The following is a 15,161-nucleotide window of genomic DNA, read 5'->3' as shown; positions in this document are numbered from 1 at the left end:
ACAGGAATCGGGAAATTTTATATAAAATTATAAACACCCCCAGCGGTTCAAGGGGCTTATAATATACACGCGGCAATTAAGCCTGCCGTAAGAGGCAACTAAGTGTTGCTGATGAAGTGGTGATGCACATGTATCCCAAAGACCACTACTTTTAAGAGTATGTTAGATGTGTACATAAAGTCCAACTCGTGTGAAAAACTGCTCGCGTACGCCAAAATCAAATCAAGTAGACACGGCACAGCATAGGGTGTTTATGAACATAGAGAAGCTCTCAGCTGAGTATGTAATGTTCGGTTACACCCGAACTTAGCTTTCCTTACTTGTTTTTCCATGTAATTTTGTTTGAGAGCATTGATTTTGAAAAAAACAAAAACCGATAACTAACACCATTTGATAGCACAAAAGAAGATGAAGCCTTCGTCCATCTGCCGCCCCCAGCTCAATAGAGAACCCCTCTACCTTGGCTTTAACATAGGAGTGTCGCAATAAATGTTTCTTTGGACGAAGCCCCTTCGTCCTTTAGCACAACATAACTTAGGTAAAGAAGCGTTACCTACGTAAATCGTATTATTTCCACTAAACCCAAATTCCGTGTTGGTCTATTTCGTACGATAGCTTAAACATGTCTCAAAATATTGCGGTAGATATCAAAAGTCGCGCTTAAATCTTCGTACCAATCGTCCGAAAGCAAAAACTAAACACTCTATTTATGCCAAAACTACGACTTGTTTTGTCTAACCGCGTTACTACAGAGCATATAGTTTTACATTCGTACAGTACATACTTTGTATATTTGCTTGTACCAAAGCAATGCTTCTTGATTTTGTCAGGTTATTTTTGAAAAGGGCCCGCATTGTTTTATATGATCGAGAATTGAAAATCAATTTCACTGATAGTAACACAATGTACGGGTTCAGGTTTTTGCGTTGCAATTGAGTTTCAGAAAATTACAAGCGATGTTGAGAAAATTACCCTAGGGCTGCCTCCAAATTCAAAGCATTAGCTTCGGTGAAACTCCAACGTTTAAAATTTCTAAAACAATATCAAGTGCGCAGAAAAGTATGCAACATTTAGTAGCATGCAAAGTTGACGTATCCATATAATCAGCCGCCGAATGTCAAAAATATCGGCGCGGCGGCGGCGGCGTCCGGCGCGTTACTATATTTTATACTCGTTTAAGACTGTTTAGGCCATTTATTGTTCATGTCGAAAATTGGTCGGATATGGTCGAAACATCTGTTGTTTATTTGCGAAACTACACAATAGCGTCTGAAATGTTAATTTTGATTTTCACACTTCATTCTTCAACCCCCAAGTCTACCGGTTTGACGTTTCCTAAAGTTGGCGGCCCTATCCAAAACTAGTACCTTGGAGTGAATCACATTGATTATAGCCTATCAACCAAGTTTAAATGTCACCTACACGTTACGGCTCCTTTTACAAATGTGAATACGTAGGCACATATATTTACTAGGTGAGGCTTTGTCCTTCGCAAAAACAATCAAAGTGGTGAAGCAAAAGCTTTCCCAAGACAGTCGAACTAATTGCCGTGTGTACTACTACCCTAATGTAGTGCTCAGTCCAACTAGTCTGAAAACTGAAGCTACGAGGTCATCCATAATGAGCTCTGATATCATAAGGCCGGAAAACAGCAGTTAACATCTTTCAGCTTAAAATCGGTCGACTTTCATTCTAAAATATCGTATTGATTTAACGAAGACTATTGAAATCTATGTTGTGAACACAAACGTCTGCAAACTTTGGTCTACATTTAAAAAATTTTATTCAGGTTCGTTGTAAATTTTAATTATGTAGATGCGCCGAGGATTATACGATTTTCACCCATGAGTTACGCAATGAAATCCACTTAGACTGCTTATGATTTCGAGGGCGGCATCCTGGGCCGAATAGTTACTCCCTGACGTTTCAAGGTTTTTCTCTGCTGTAGCTCGACAGCATAGCGCGACAAAAACATCCGTTAGAAGGTCTCAAGGAAAGTGACATCGACGAAGGTACATAAGAGTTCGAAGTCGCAGTCCTATAACTTCTGTGCTGGCATATGGTGTGAGGGGCAGGAGGTGTGGTAGCGACTGGTGGTCGGGATTGCTACTGTTCGCACATCGGGAATTGTAGCTCTTAATCATCTAGAATTGTAGCTCGAAAAAACTGGATTCGCCCTGTGCCACGAGAGTTATGGGTATTAATAGACCATTAATAGCAACCGTAAGTCGCCTTTGTCCGTGGTCGCGAAGCAGCCACAAATGATTTAAAGAAATTGTGTTCGCGACGATTATTAGGAGTTAATCCCAGGTGAAACTATGCACGAGATCTGCAGACAAAAGTGTGACCATTTTATGTATCTCTATTTATTTTCAGCAGACGCAGCAATGCCAATTCCAAAGACCGCGGTTAGGTTGGAAGCCTCTCTGGTTTAAGTGAATGAGGGACAATCCCTCCGCAAGGAGCTACTCCTGAAAATTTTTGAACGATCTGGAAAATTTTTAAGCAAAAACCCCGGATCTTTCTGAAATGGCCAAAACGTTGACTTAAATACATACAAACAAACCTTTCCTAAATATTATTTTTTTAAATAGAAAAATCAAGTTTTTTAAAGTAAGAAAACCGGCGTACAACGGCGCGCCGACCACGCGGCCGCCGCCGATACAGTGATCGGCGTAAACCTCTACTAGCTATAACCATACCATAACCCATAAACACACAATTGGTTTTTGGTTATCCGTTGTGGTGGGATTATTTTCGAATAAACGAATAAATTTATTCGTTTCAAATAATTCGAATAATATTCATTCGAATTTTTTATTGTAAATTCGAATTTTTTTATTCTAAATATTCGCTTTCATTTATTCGAATTCCTTTCCTTGTTATTCGAATAGTGCGCACTATTCGAATAGTAAAATAAAAAAAATCTGTTTATCTTGCGCTCATCGCTTGTACATATGAGCATGCACATGTATGTCCTTTACGTACATATATTTATCTGTGTATAGATGCATACGTGCATATATTTTTGTTTGTGTGGGGTTGCTTTGTTAATATTCATTTATTTAGTTACATACACTGGCTCACAGCTTATTTCGTGCAGCTACAGAAAAAAATTGTAGAGACCTATTATATAAAAAGAAAACTAGTGACGGTGTCAAAAAAATTCAAATGCACAATTTTAATAAAAATATGCTTTTATTTGATCAAATACTTTATTTTCATGTGTTTGCACGTTTGTGCTAATTATTTAATAAAAACTAAAATTATCTCAAAAACTAAGGTCACAGCTTATTTCGTGCACTGCGCCCTGCCTTAGAAAAAACTACTTTTTTTTAGTTTAGTACCTTTTATTTCAATTTTTTATTTTGGAGCTCTGAAATTGCTTTTTGAGCTCTATATTTCCTTTACACCTCACCTTAATCATGCCATATAAGCCAAAAATATAAAAATATTGATTCAGAGATGATACGTGCGGTGTTAAGCAATTTCAGAGCTCAGAAATAAAATTTTGAGGTATGGTATGGCGGTGGAAGTGTAATGGGTTTGGGCCTACTTGGCTGCATCTGGAGTTGGCAACAAAATAACTTTCTTTGATGCCACAATGGACAAAAATTTGTATTTATCCTTATGAAAGGCTAGCTATGTATATAGGGCCAAGTTTTATAATTGTACAATAGTAATTTTTGGAGCTTTCTGGCCGGCTTTCCTTTAAAATAAAACAAATGTTTATTTCTTCATCCTACGCGTTTCGACGCTGTTTTGCGTCTTTCTCAGAGATTTTTCTTTTTACTACTTAATGCACAAATTTTGTATTAAATTTAAATATAATATCAGTACGTAAGTACATAACAACCACACATTATAAAAGCACTGTGACATCATTCCCTCTCATACATTCCCTATCGTACATTAAATGTTCAGCTTTTGAGAGGGAATGATGTCACAGTGCTTTTATATTGTGTGGTTGTTATGTACTTACGTACTGATATTATATATTTAAATTTAATACAAAATTTGTGCATTAAGTAGCAAAGACATAAATCCCTGAGGAAGACGCAAAACAGCGTCGAAACGCGTAGGATGAAGAAATAAACATTTGTTTTATTTTTATTTTAAAGGAAAGACGGCCAGAAAGCTCCAAAAAGTACTCTTATGAAAGGCAATTTGTTGCGAATCGCCCCTAATTTAGTTGTACGAGATCGATTTCGCAATAACCAAGACAAATACCCTTAACACATATCCAGGATTGTGCCGGGATTGTGCAGGCATGGGTAATATTGAACTGTCCGCACCTCATGAATCCACTTCCACAATCTCTCGCCTTAAATGCCATTGAAAATGTATGGTAAATTTTGGAATCGGCTACACGGCAAAGGCAGATTAGTAAGATTAGCGATTTAAAAACTACTCTTGTGGAAGAAAGGCATAAGGTACCACCCGAAGCCGCTCAAAAACTAATTGCATCTTTGGAAAATCATCTTGAAGATATTATTTAACAAAAAGGTGGTCATACGAGGTAATAAATTAAATAAAAAGTAGTTTCTTCTAAGGCAGGGCGCAGTGCACGAAATAAGCTGTGACCTTAGTTTATGAGATAATTTTAGTTTTTATTAAATAATTAGCACAAACGTGTAAACACGTGAAAATTAAGTATTTGTTCAAATAAAAGTATATTTTTATTAAAATTGCGCATTTGAATTTTTTGGACACCGTCATTAGTTTCCTTTTTATATAGCTCTACATTTTTTTTTCTGTAGCTGCACGAAATAAGCTGTGAGCCACTGTATATTTACGTAACCAAAGTTGTGCTTGAGTCTTAAGCTAAAAATATCGGGGTCGTTTACTATTGTACTGATCATAGAACTTTGTTTATTAGTAAACAAGTTTGTAAATGTTCAAACAAAAATGTACATGTATTTTAATAAGATCAATATGGTAGGAAATTTTATACTCAGCTGAGCAGATCTCACAGAGTATATTAACTTTGTTCGCATAATGGTAATCCGTAACGGCATAAACTAATCGAGATAGATATAGACTTCTATATATCAAAATGATCTGGGCGAAAAAAGAAATGTATTTAGCCATGTCCGTCCGTCCGTCCGTAAACACGATAACTTGAGTAAATTTTGAGGTATATTGATGGAATTCGGTATGTAGGTTCCTGGGCACTCATCTCAGATCGCTTTTTAAAATGAACGAAATCGGACTATAACCACGCCCACTTTTTCGATATCGAAAATTTCGAAAAACCCAAAAAGTGCGATAATTCATTACCAAAGACGGATAAGACGATGATACTTGGTAGGTGGGTTGACCTTATGACGTAGAATAGAAAATTAGTAAAATTTTGGACAACGGGCGTCGCACCGCCCACTTTTGAAAGAAGGTAATTTGAAAGTTTTGCAAGCCGTAATTTGGCAGTCGTTGAAGATATCATGATGGAATTTGGCAAGAGCGTTACTCTTATTCCTATATATGTGCTAAATAAAAATTAGCAAAATCGGATGACGAACACGCCCACTTTAAAAAAAAAAAAAATTAAGTCAAATTATAACAAAAAATTGAATATCTGTACAGTATATAAGTAACTTATGTCAACATTCAACTCCAGTTATGATATGGTGCAAAAAAATACAAAAATAAAAGAAAATTTTAAAATGGGCGTAGCTCTCCCTTTTTCATTTAATTTGTCTAGAATACTTTTAATGCCATAAGTCGAACAAAAATTAACCAATCATTGTGAAATTTGGAAGGGGCATAGATTCTATGACAATAATAGTTTTCTGTGAAAATGTGCGAAATCGGTTGAAGCCACGTCCAGGTTTTATACACAGTCGACCGTCTGTCCTTCCGGTCGGCCCCTAACACGATAACTTGAGCAAACATCGATATATCTTTACTAAACTTAGTTCACGTACTTATCTGAACTCACTTTATCTTGGTATGAAAAATGAACGAAATCCGACTATGACCACTCCCACTTTTTCGATATCGAAAATTACGAAAAATTAAAAAAATGCCATAATTCTATACCAAATACGAAAAAAGGGATGAAACATTGTAATTGGATTGGTTTATTGACGTAAAATATAACTTTAGAGAAAACTTTGTAAAATGGGTGTGACACCTTCCATATTAAGTAGAATAAAATGAAAAAGTTCTGCAGGGCGAAATCAAAAGCCCTTGGAATCTTGGCAGGAACACTGTTCGTACATACTGGTCTATATTTTGGTCGATATCTCGAAAACGCTTTCACATATACAACTAAGGGCCACTCCCTTTTAAAATCCTCATTAATACCTTTAATTTGATACCCATATCGTACAAACAAATTCCAGAGTCACCTTTGGTCCACCTTTATGGTGGTATAGAACTAACGCCCACTCCCTTTAAAAATACTCATTAACACCTTTCAGTTGATACCCATATCGTACAAACAAATTCTAGCGTCACCCCTGGTCCACCTTTATGGCGATATCTCGGAAAGGCGTCCACAGATAGAACCAAGGCCCACTCCCTTTTAAAATACTCGTTAAAACCTTTCATTTGATTCCCATATCGTACAAACACATTCTAGAGTCACCCCTGGTCCACCTTTGTGGCGATATCTCGAAAAGGCGTCCATATAGAACTAAGGCCCACTCCCTTTAAAAATACTCATTAACACCTTTCATTTGATACCCATATCGTACAAACAAATTCTCGAGTCACCCCAGGTCCACCTTTATGGCGATATCTCGAAAAGGTGTCGACCTATAGAACTAAGGCCTACTCCCTTTAGAAATACTCATTGACACCTTTCATTTGATACCCATATCGTACAAACAAATTCTAGAGTCACCCCTGTCCACTTTTATGGCGATATCTCGAAAAGGCGTCCACGGATAGAACCAAGGCCCATTCCCTTTTAAAATACTCGTTGAAACCTTTCACTTGATTCCCATATCGTACAAACACATTCTAGAGTCACCCCTGGTCCACCTTTATGGCGATATCTCGAAAAGGCGTCCACCGATAGAACCAAGGCCCACTCCCTTTTAAAATACTCGTTAAAACCTTTCGTTTGATTCCCATATCGTACAAACAAATTCTCGAGTCACCCCTGGTCCACCTATATGGCGATATCTCGAAAAGGCGTCCACCTATAGAACTAAGGCCCACTCCCTTTAGAAATACTCATTAGCATCTTTCATTTGATACCCATATCGTACAAACAAACTCTAGAGTCACCCCTTGTCCACCTTTATGGCGATATCTCGAAAAGGCGTCCACCGATAGAACCAAGGCCCACTGCCTTTTAAAATACTCGTTAAAACCTTTCATTTGATTCCCATATCGTACAAACACATTATAGAGTCACCCCTGGTCCACCTTTATGGCGATATCTCGAAAAGGTGTCGACCTATAGAACTAAGGCCCACTACCTTTCAAAATACTCATTAGCGCCTTTCATTTGATTCCCATATCGTACAAGCACATTCTAGTCACCCCTGGTCCACCTTTATGGCGATATCTCGAAAAGGTGTCGTCTTATAGAACTATGGCCCACTCCCTTATGTAAAGTGGCATTCAGATGCCACTTATTTTTGGGCATTTAGCCCCACGCACACACACAAACCTTCTTTACTTCCTTCGTTTAGTTTTTAAATTAATAAACTTCGTTTGTTTTATTGTTTAATTACACTATTTAAAATTCTTATTTCTTAACAATTTCGTCTCTTGATTAGTTTCATTTTCATTTTTACAATGTATAATTTCTCCACTGTTAGCCATTTAGTTATAACTTTTTTTATATTTTACCCGCGCGGTTCAAGTGACGCGTTCGCCGGCTCATTTCAAACTGCCACTATTGCAAAAATGCTGACACTTCAAAAGCACCCCTGCCGGTATGCAAAAGTGCATAACGGGAAAATCGTATGATGCGATGGTGTGATAGAGTCGCGTAACGGGAGATTCAACCAATGGGGTTGAATCTCCGCGTCATTCCACTCTAACATTTTAAGTGATGCCAAGTGTTAATATGAGTGTTGGGTCTTTTTATTTATGAGAGGGGGAGTTGCCAGATTGAATGCAGTGACCCAATTTGACACTACATCATCCCCCTTTAGAAAAGAAGAATTTGGCAAGTTGATCAGTCTTGCAACATTCTTCTTTAGGCTTTACTAGGATTAAGATTTAAATTTATAAGAAAATGAAATATGTAAACAAATAATGTTTTTTTTTTTTTCTAATGATAATTATTGTTATTTTTTAATTTTTCTAAATTTGAAAAAATGTATTTTGTTTTTGGAATAGTAAGTAGAAAATTTTTCAGACAACCTGCCATAGCTGCGCAGATAGATCCATTTCGAAAAAAAAAAAATTATTGTTCTGGCCTTGAGCTCGATTCGAACCTTGGATGATTTATCAATAGGCCGATAAAAACAAAAACAAAAACAAAAACAATTGAGTAAAATATATATTTATTAAGTATTTCAATTTAACATATAAATTTTGTACATTAGGCCGTATTAAAAATTAACATTAATAGTTTGTTTACTTTGGCCTTCATTGGCATGTTCTTAAAGTAGGTTTATATTTAATAAATTTAATAAATTTTTTGTATACGATTTTTGTGTACAGTTTTTTCAATTTTATTAATTTCATCAAAAAATTGTACATTTGGTCCATCGATATTCTTTATTATATTTCTATGTTTATTTCTCGGTTCTGTTTCTACTAAAACCCTGTCATTAATTTTAATTTCTAAAGGCTTAGCCGTTTTATCATATAATTCTTTATTTCTAATTTTATGTTTATTAATCAAATTTGTTGCCATTTTATGAGATTTTTGCATTCTATATTTTAGCTCTTTTGTATAATTTTCTACATTATAGATCGGATCGATTTGTTCCTTTTGTAATTCATGTGGCATTGTAGATTTCCTGCCAAATATTAATTCGAAAGGAGTAAATTTTTTATCAAAAACCGAACTACTTGTAGTATTATGTAAAAATGTAAAGTATTTCAAATACGTATCCCAATCTGAATACGTTTCATCTAGATATGCACGTAAATATTCGTTAAAGACTCTATGGTTTCTTTCAACAGTACCAACAGTGATAAGCTGTTGAGAAATCATGATTAATTTTTAAAAGTTTTGTTAATTCCGAGAATAATTAATTTTTGTATTCCGTCCCTAAATCGGATCTAATGACTTTCATTGTACCATATGTTAAAGGTTTCAAAAATAGCACATGCGATAGTTTTTGCTGATTTATCTGGTACAGCTACTGTTACCAGGTATTTAGAAAAGTCACAAATCATAGTAACAGCGAACTTGTTACCATAGTTTGATTCTGGAAGTGGACCTATTGTATCGATAATTACTATGTCAAATGGTTTACAGGGTGTTGGAGTAAGGACAAGATTTTCTTTTGTTTTTGGTCTCACTTTATTTAAAAGACATTTATTGCAATTTTTTACAAATTTCGCTATATCACGTGTCATGTTTTTCCAGTAATATTTAGTTCTTAATTTGGCATATAACCTTTTTGTTCCGCAATGACCTCCTAACATTGGATCTTCGTGATAAATTGTCATAAGTTTTTGTTTCTGTTCATTGTTTGTTACGGTCTCTACAGGGTCCGTCAATATTATTTGTAATGATTTTAAAATTTCATTTCCGCGGATTTTAAAATTTGTAATTGCAAAATTATTGAAAAATATATCGCTTTTTGGCCATTCTAATTGTTTAATATTGTGATTGTCGGCTGCTTTTTCCAGCCTCGAAAGTAACTCATCTAAATTCGCTATTTCGTTAACAGTAACGAGATTAAGTAAATTATATTTTTTATGTTTTAAATGCGCATAAATTTGTAAATTGGAGATCTCCTTATTTTTATTATATTGTATATTTGATTGCACTCGCGGTATCTTTTTTGAAAAATCGTATGAAAGTTTATCATAAACTTGTACTTTATTATCGTTAGAAGTCGTATCATTTAAAGTAATATTTTCGTATTGTAATTCTTGCTGTTTAGTTTGTGATCGCGTTTTAACGTCTATACTTATACGCGAAAGACCATCAGCCACGACATTCGATTTTCCTTTGATATATTCAATTGTAAAATTGTATTCTGATAAATCTAATCTGATTCTAGAGAGTTTCGAGGAAGCATCTCTATGGTCTGATTTTACCGTGAAATGTGTACCGTAAACATACGGCCGAAAATGTTTGATAGCAAAATGTATTGCTAAAAGTTCTAAATCTATGATTGCCTTTTTCTGTTCGGCTTTATTGAAAGAAATCGGTCAATCATTATCTCCATGCTGTTGGCTTAATATAGCGCCACAACCACTCTTAGATGCATCTACAGTGATAATAAATTCTTTTGAAAAATCAGGGTATTGTAATAGTTGGGGACACATTAATGATAATCTTAATTTTTCGGAAGCATTTTCGCAAGCATCATCCCAAACAAATTCAACTTTTTTTCGATTTAGACGATTTAAAGGGGCTGCCAGTGACGCAAAGTTAGGTATAAAGCGCCTATAATAATTTGCAAATGCAACGAATCGCCTACCAGGTCTTTGTCTTTAGGCATAGTGTATTTCTTAATTGCGTCTATTTTTGAGTCATCTGGCAGCAGGCCTTTTGAGGTGCATTTATGGCCTAAAAAAGTTACTTCAGAACGAAGGAAATTGCATTTTTTGGGATTTAACTTTAAATTGAATTTTCTACAAGTTTCGAAAACTTTTTCTAAATTTTTGAGGTGATGTGTCTCGCTACAACCGATGACGATAACATCGTCAATGTACATAAAATGCTATCATACGTGAAAAAGAGTTTGGTGCTATATTTAAACCGAAAGGTAAAACTTTCCAACGAAAAGCTCCTCGATCTGTACTGAAGAATGTAACGTCTCTAGAATTGACATGAAGTGGTATTTGGTGAAAACCAGAAAAAAGATCTAAAGTTGAAAAGTATTTGGCTCTGCCAAGATTGTCGAGTATTTCGTCTACGCGTGCCAACGGAAATTTGTCTGCGATAAGCTTTTTGTTGACTGCTCTGAAATCAACGCACATACGATAAAACTTTTGGCCTGTAGGATCCTTTTTCGGCACCAAAATTAAAGGACTGTTATAATTAGAAAAGCTGGGTTCTATTAAATCATTTCGCATTAAATTTTCGACTTGTTTATCAATTTCTTCACATTGTGTATATGGTAAACGATAATTCTTTATAAAGACTGGATTTTTATAAGTTAAACGTAGCTTTTGTTCGTAAAAGTTATTTAAAGTTATACGATCAGTTTTTAAAGCGAATACATCGGCATATTTTAAGCATAAATCTAGCAATTGTTTTCGAGCATAACCCGGCATTTGATTTTTCAAAATTTTCGGTAATTCCTCTAAGCGTTTTTGATCTTTTGAAGTTTCATTGATTTTGTAGACATTGTAGTTGGTGATATCTTCCGTTACGATATTGCAATTGTTGACATGTTTTACTTCGTCAGTAATATTTAAAATTTTTAGAACTGGATTATTTGTGTCAACAATGCACTTTGCCGTAAAAACACCTTTATAGATTTCTTGGGAGTCTACAAAAACAGGATTATCGAATTTTGGTAATTTAAATAACCGATAAACTTCACATCTCGGAGGAATAACTAAAAAATCGGTACTTGTGCCGTGCAAAATTGGAATATTTAGTGTTTTTAAGCCGGTATTAATAGTTATGCTATCGCTTGCATAATTAATAATGCATTTATTTAATTTTAAAAAGTCTTTGCCGAGTATTAAGTCTGAAGGTATATTGAAATCGTCGTTAACTACATGTAAGGTATGCGGTATTAAAAATTTATATGCAATTAAGTTGGTTTTTAAGGTTCCTGAAGTTGAGTTTCAGGTGTTACGCCTGTTATGTTGGTTATTTCGTTACTATTAAAGTTACAATTTTGAGATAAACTTGAAATTTTGATTAGAGAAATATATGCTTGAGAATATCTACTAGAAAAGTACATGGTTTGTAGGAATCGCTACATTGAAGTTCAATAAAATCTGAATAATTAAGGTTCAAGCAGTAGATGGATTTTAATATTTTTGGAGAAGATTCGTTTAATTGTCTAAATCGTGATCCCGATCCCCCAGTGTTCGCTCCTGAGGGTCGTTCACGTTTAAAGCGCTTACATTGGCATTACTTCGCGAATTTGAACGTCTATTATTATTATTATTAGCATTATTGTTACTTCTACTAAGCTGATTGTTTCTATTAGTCATATATATCTGTCATTATTACCTGTATTAGAATTATTGTACCCGTAATTATTATTGTTGTAGTTATTTCTATTTTTTTATTTATTTTTTTTTTAGTTATTTCTATTGTTATTGTTGAATCTTGCATTTGGATTGTTGTACCTATTATTGAAATTATTACCTCTATAATTTCCCCGAAAACTACTTTGCCAATTACCACGAGTACGGAATGCTAGTACTTGTCTTTCTTTTACCTCATTATTACGTTCGACTATCATTTTTGCAACTACGTCTTTTGAATCACTGAAGGTAGTTGAAGCCAGGATGGATTTGACCAATTCTGAACGAGTGTTCAACCACACACATTCACTGTATGCTCTACGGCCATTTCATGTGCCTTGGCTTGTGTCATACCTTCAATAATCAAAGAACGTTCCAATGCGTCGGATAGTTCTTCAACGCGCTTAGCAAAGTCTGAGTAGTTATTATTGATGACATGTAAAGACGCGATTTTACCAGAAACAACTCTCGAGTTGTCGGGTTTTATTCTATTTCTCAAGGCAGTCATGTCATCGACTGAATTTATTACGGTTGGTAATGCTTCGCGTGCTTTTCCCTCAAGTTTGGATTTCAAAAATGCAATAAAAGTACTATTTATATTTTCATCTGAGAAGACTTCAATTAATTTTATTTTGTCGATTAGTTGTCCCTAATAATTGAGGCGCAACTGGTAATGAACACCTTTTTCTGTTCTGAGCTTGCCATGATTGAAATATTGTTATTCGATTGTAAATCTGAAGAATTTGAAGTAGAATGAGAATTGGAAGTCAGGTTCTGACTGAAAATTTGAATTATTATTTTCTGCGATATCTGAGTCATTAAATCCTAAAAAATCTTCTTGACGAGCTGGTGAACACCTTCCGTTAGAGCTTGATTTATCGCTGGAATTGCCCTCAGAATCGGACAAGTGATTGAAATAGGGTAATTTTATTGAAATATATTTTAAAGGAAAAATTTTGTAAATCAGGTAAATATTTTGTAAATACGAGTATTATTTAAAAATCAGGTTGAAATATGTCGCGTTTGGTATACGTTTTATAAGTCTGGTTAAGAAAATTATATAATTTGTTTTTTTTTTTGAAAACAAAGGAACATCCGGTCTACGGATTTTCTCTAAATTATAGGCTAGAGAAATGCCTACCCACCTTCCGTGCCGAACTTAGTCGGACTTACCGACTATCCCCCACTATGTTAGTCCCGCTAGCTAACCAATGGACAGGCTGTCCTAAAAAGAACACTTGGTCTGTGGTTTCTCGCCCCCCCAGAATGGGCTTTACAAAAGGAAATAGGCAAGCGTGTTCCGGTTTTTCGAAAAAAATATAAAAAAACCGCACTTGTTTTCACAAGCCTAACCAAAACTTTTCGAATATATGGCGATGTTTACGACCACATCGCTTTATATTGAAGGTATGAAAAGTATGACGTATATTATATCACGGACGCACCGCTTTTAATAAAATTTCCAAAATGTTTCTATAATTCCTATAGCAATCGAACGAAATGAATGAAAATATTTTACTGTTTTCAAGTTAAATTCAGTTTTTGTATATGAAGGCAAAATTTCATTTCTTGGCATGTCAGAGAGCAATTTTATTATAAAAACAAGTAAGGAAGGTTAAGTTCGGGTGTAACCGAACATTACATACTCAGTTGAGAGCTATGGTGACAACATAAGGGAAAATAACCATGTAGGAAAATGAACCGAGGGAAACCCTGGAATGTGTTTGTATGACATGTGTATCAAATGAAAGGCAATAAAGAGTATTTTATGAGGGAGTGGGCCATAGTTCTATAGGTGGACGCCATTTAGGGATATAGCCATAAAGGTGGATCAGGGTTGACTCTAGAATGCGTTTGTACGATATGGGTATCAAATGAAAGGTATTAATGAGTATTTTAAAAGGGCGTGGACCTAAGTTCTACAGATGGACGCCTTTTCGAGATATCGCCGTAAAGATGGACCAGGGGTGACTCTAGAATGCGTTTGCACGATATGGGTATCAAATGAAAGGTGTTAATGAGCATTTTAAAAGGGAGTAATTCTTAGTTCCATAGGTGGACGCCGTTTCGAGATATCGTCATAAAGGTGGACCAGGGGTGACCCTAGATTTTGTTTGCACAATATGGGCATCAAACGAAAGGTGTTAATGATTATTTTAAAAGGGAGTGGGCCTTAGTTCTATAGGTGGACGCCGTTTCGAGATATCGCCATAAAGGTGGGCCAGGGGTGACTCTAGAATTCGTTTGTGCAATATGGGTATCAAACGAAAAGAGTTAATGAGTATTTTAAGAGGGAGTGGGCCTTAGTTCTATAGGTGGACGCATTTTCGAGGTATCGCAATAAAGGTGGACCAGGGGTGACTCTAGACTTTGTTTGTACGATATGGGTATCAAATGAAGGGTGATAATGAGTATTTTTAAAAGGGAGTGGGCCTTCGTTTTATAGGTGTTCGCCTTTTCGAGATATCGCCATAAAGGTGGACCAGGGGTGACTTTAGAATTTGTTTGTATGATATGGGTATCAAATGAAAGGTGTTAATGATTATTTTAAAAGGGCGTGGGGCTTAGTTCTATAGGTGGACGCCTTTTCGAGATATCGCCATAAAGATGGACCAGGTGTGACTCTAGAATGCGTTTGTACGATATGGGTATCAAATGAAAGGTGTTAATGAGCATTTTAAAAGGGAGTAATTCTTAGTTCCATAGGTGGACGCCGTTTCGAGATATCGTCATAAAGGTGGACCAGGGGTGACCCTAGATTTTGTTTGCACAATATGGGCATCAAACGAAAGGTGTTAATGATTATTTTAAAAGGGAGTGGGCCTTAGTTCTATAGGTGGACGCCGTTTCGAGATATC

General features: G+C 35.5%; 1 long non-coding RNA gene across 1 annotated transcript in view; it reads right to left on the bottom strand.

The window, feature by feature from the left end:
* LOC137243864 (uncharacterized) overlaps positions 1-7,830 on the bottom strand; it is a 48,016-nt gene extending 40,186 nt beyond the window's left edge. The window contains exon 1 of the long non-coding RNA XR_010950657.1: positions 7,625-7,830. This is a non-coding gene — a long non-coding RNA (uncharacterized lncRNA). The remainder of the gene's footprint in view (positions 1-7,624) is intronic.
* Between the last annotated feature and the right edge of the window lie 7,331 nt (positions 7,831-15,161).

Source organism: Eurosta solidaginis, chromosome 3 (genome assembly GCF_040869045.1).
Source record: "Eurosta solidaginis isolate ZX-2024a chromosome 3, ASM4086904v1, whole genome shotgun sequence".
NCBI lineage: Eukaryota > Metazoa > Arthropoda > Insecta > Diptera > Tephritidae > Eurosta > Eurosta solidaginis.
This window is presented reverse-complemented; position numbering and strand designations above follow the sequence as displayed.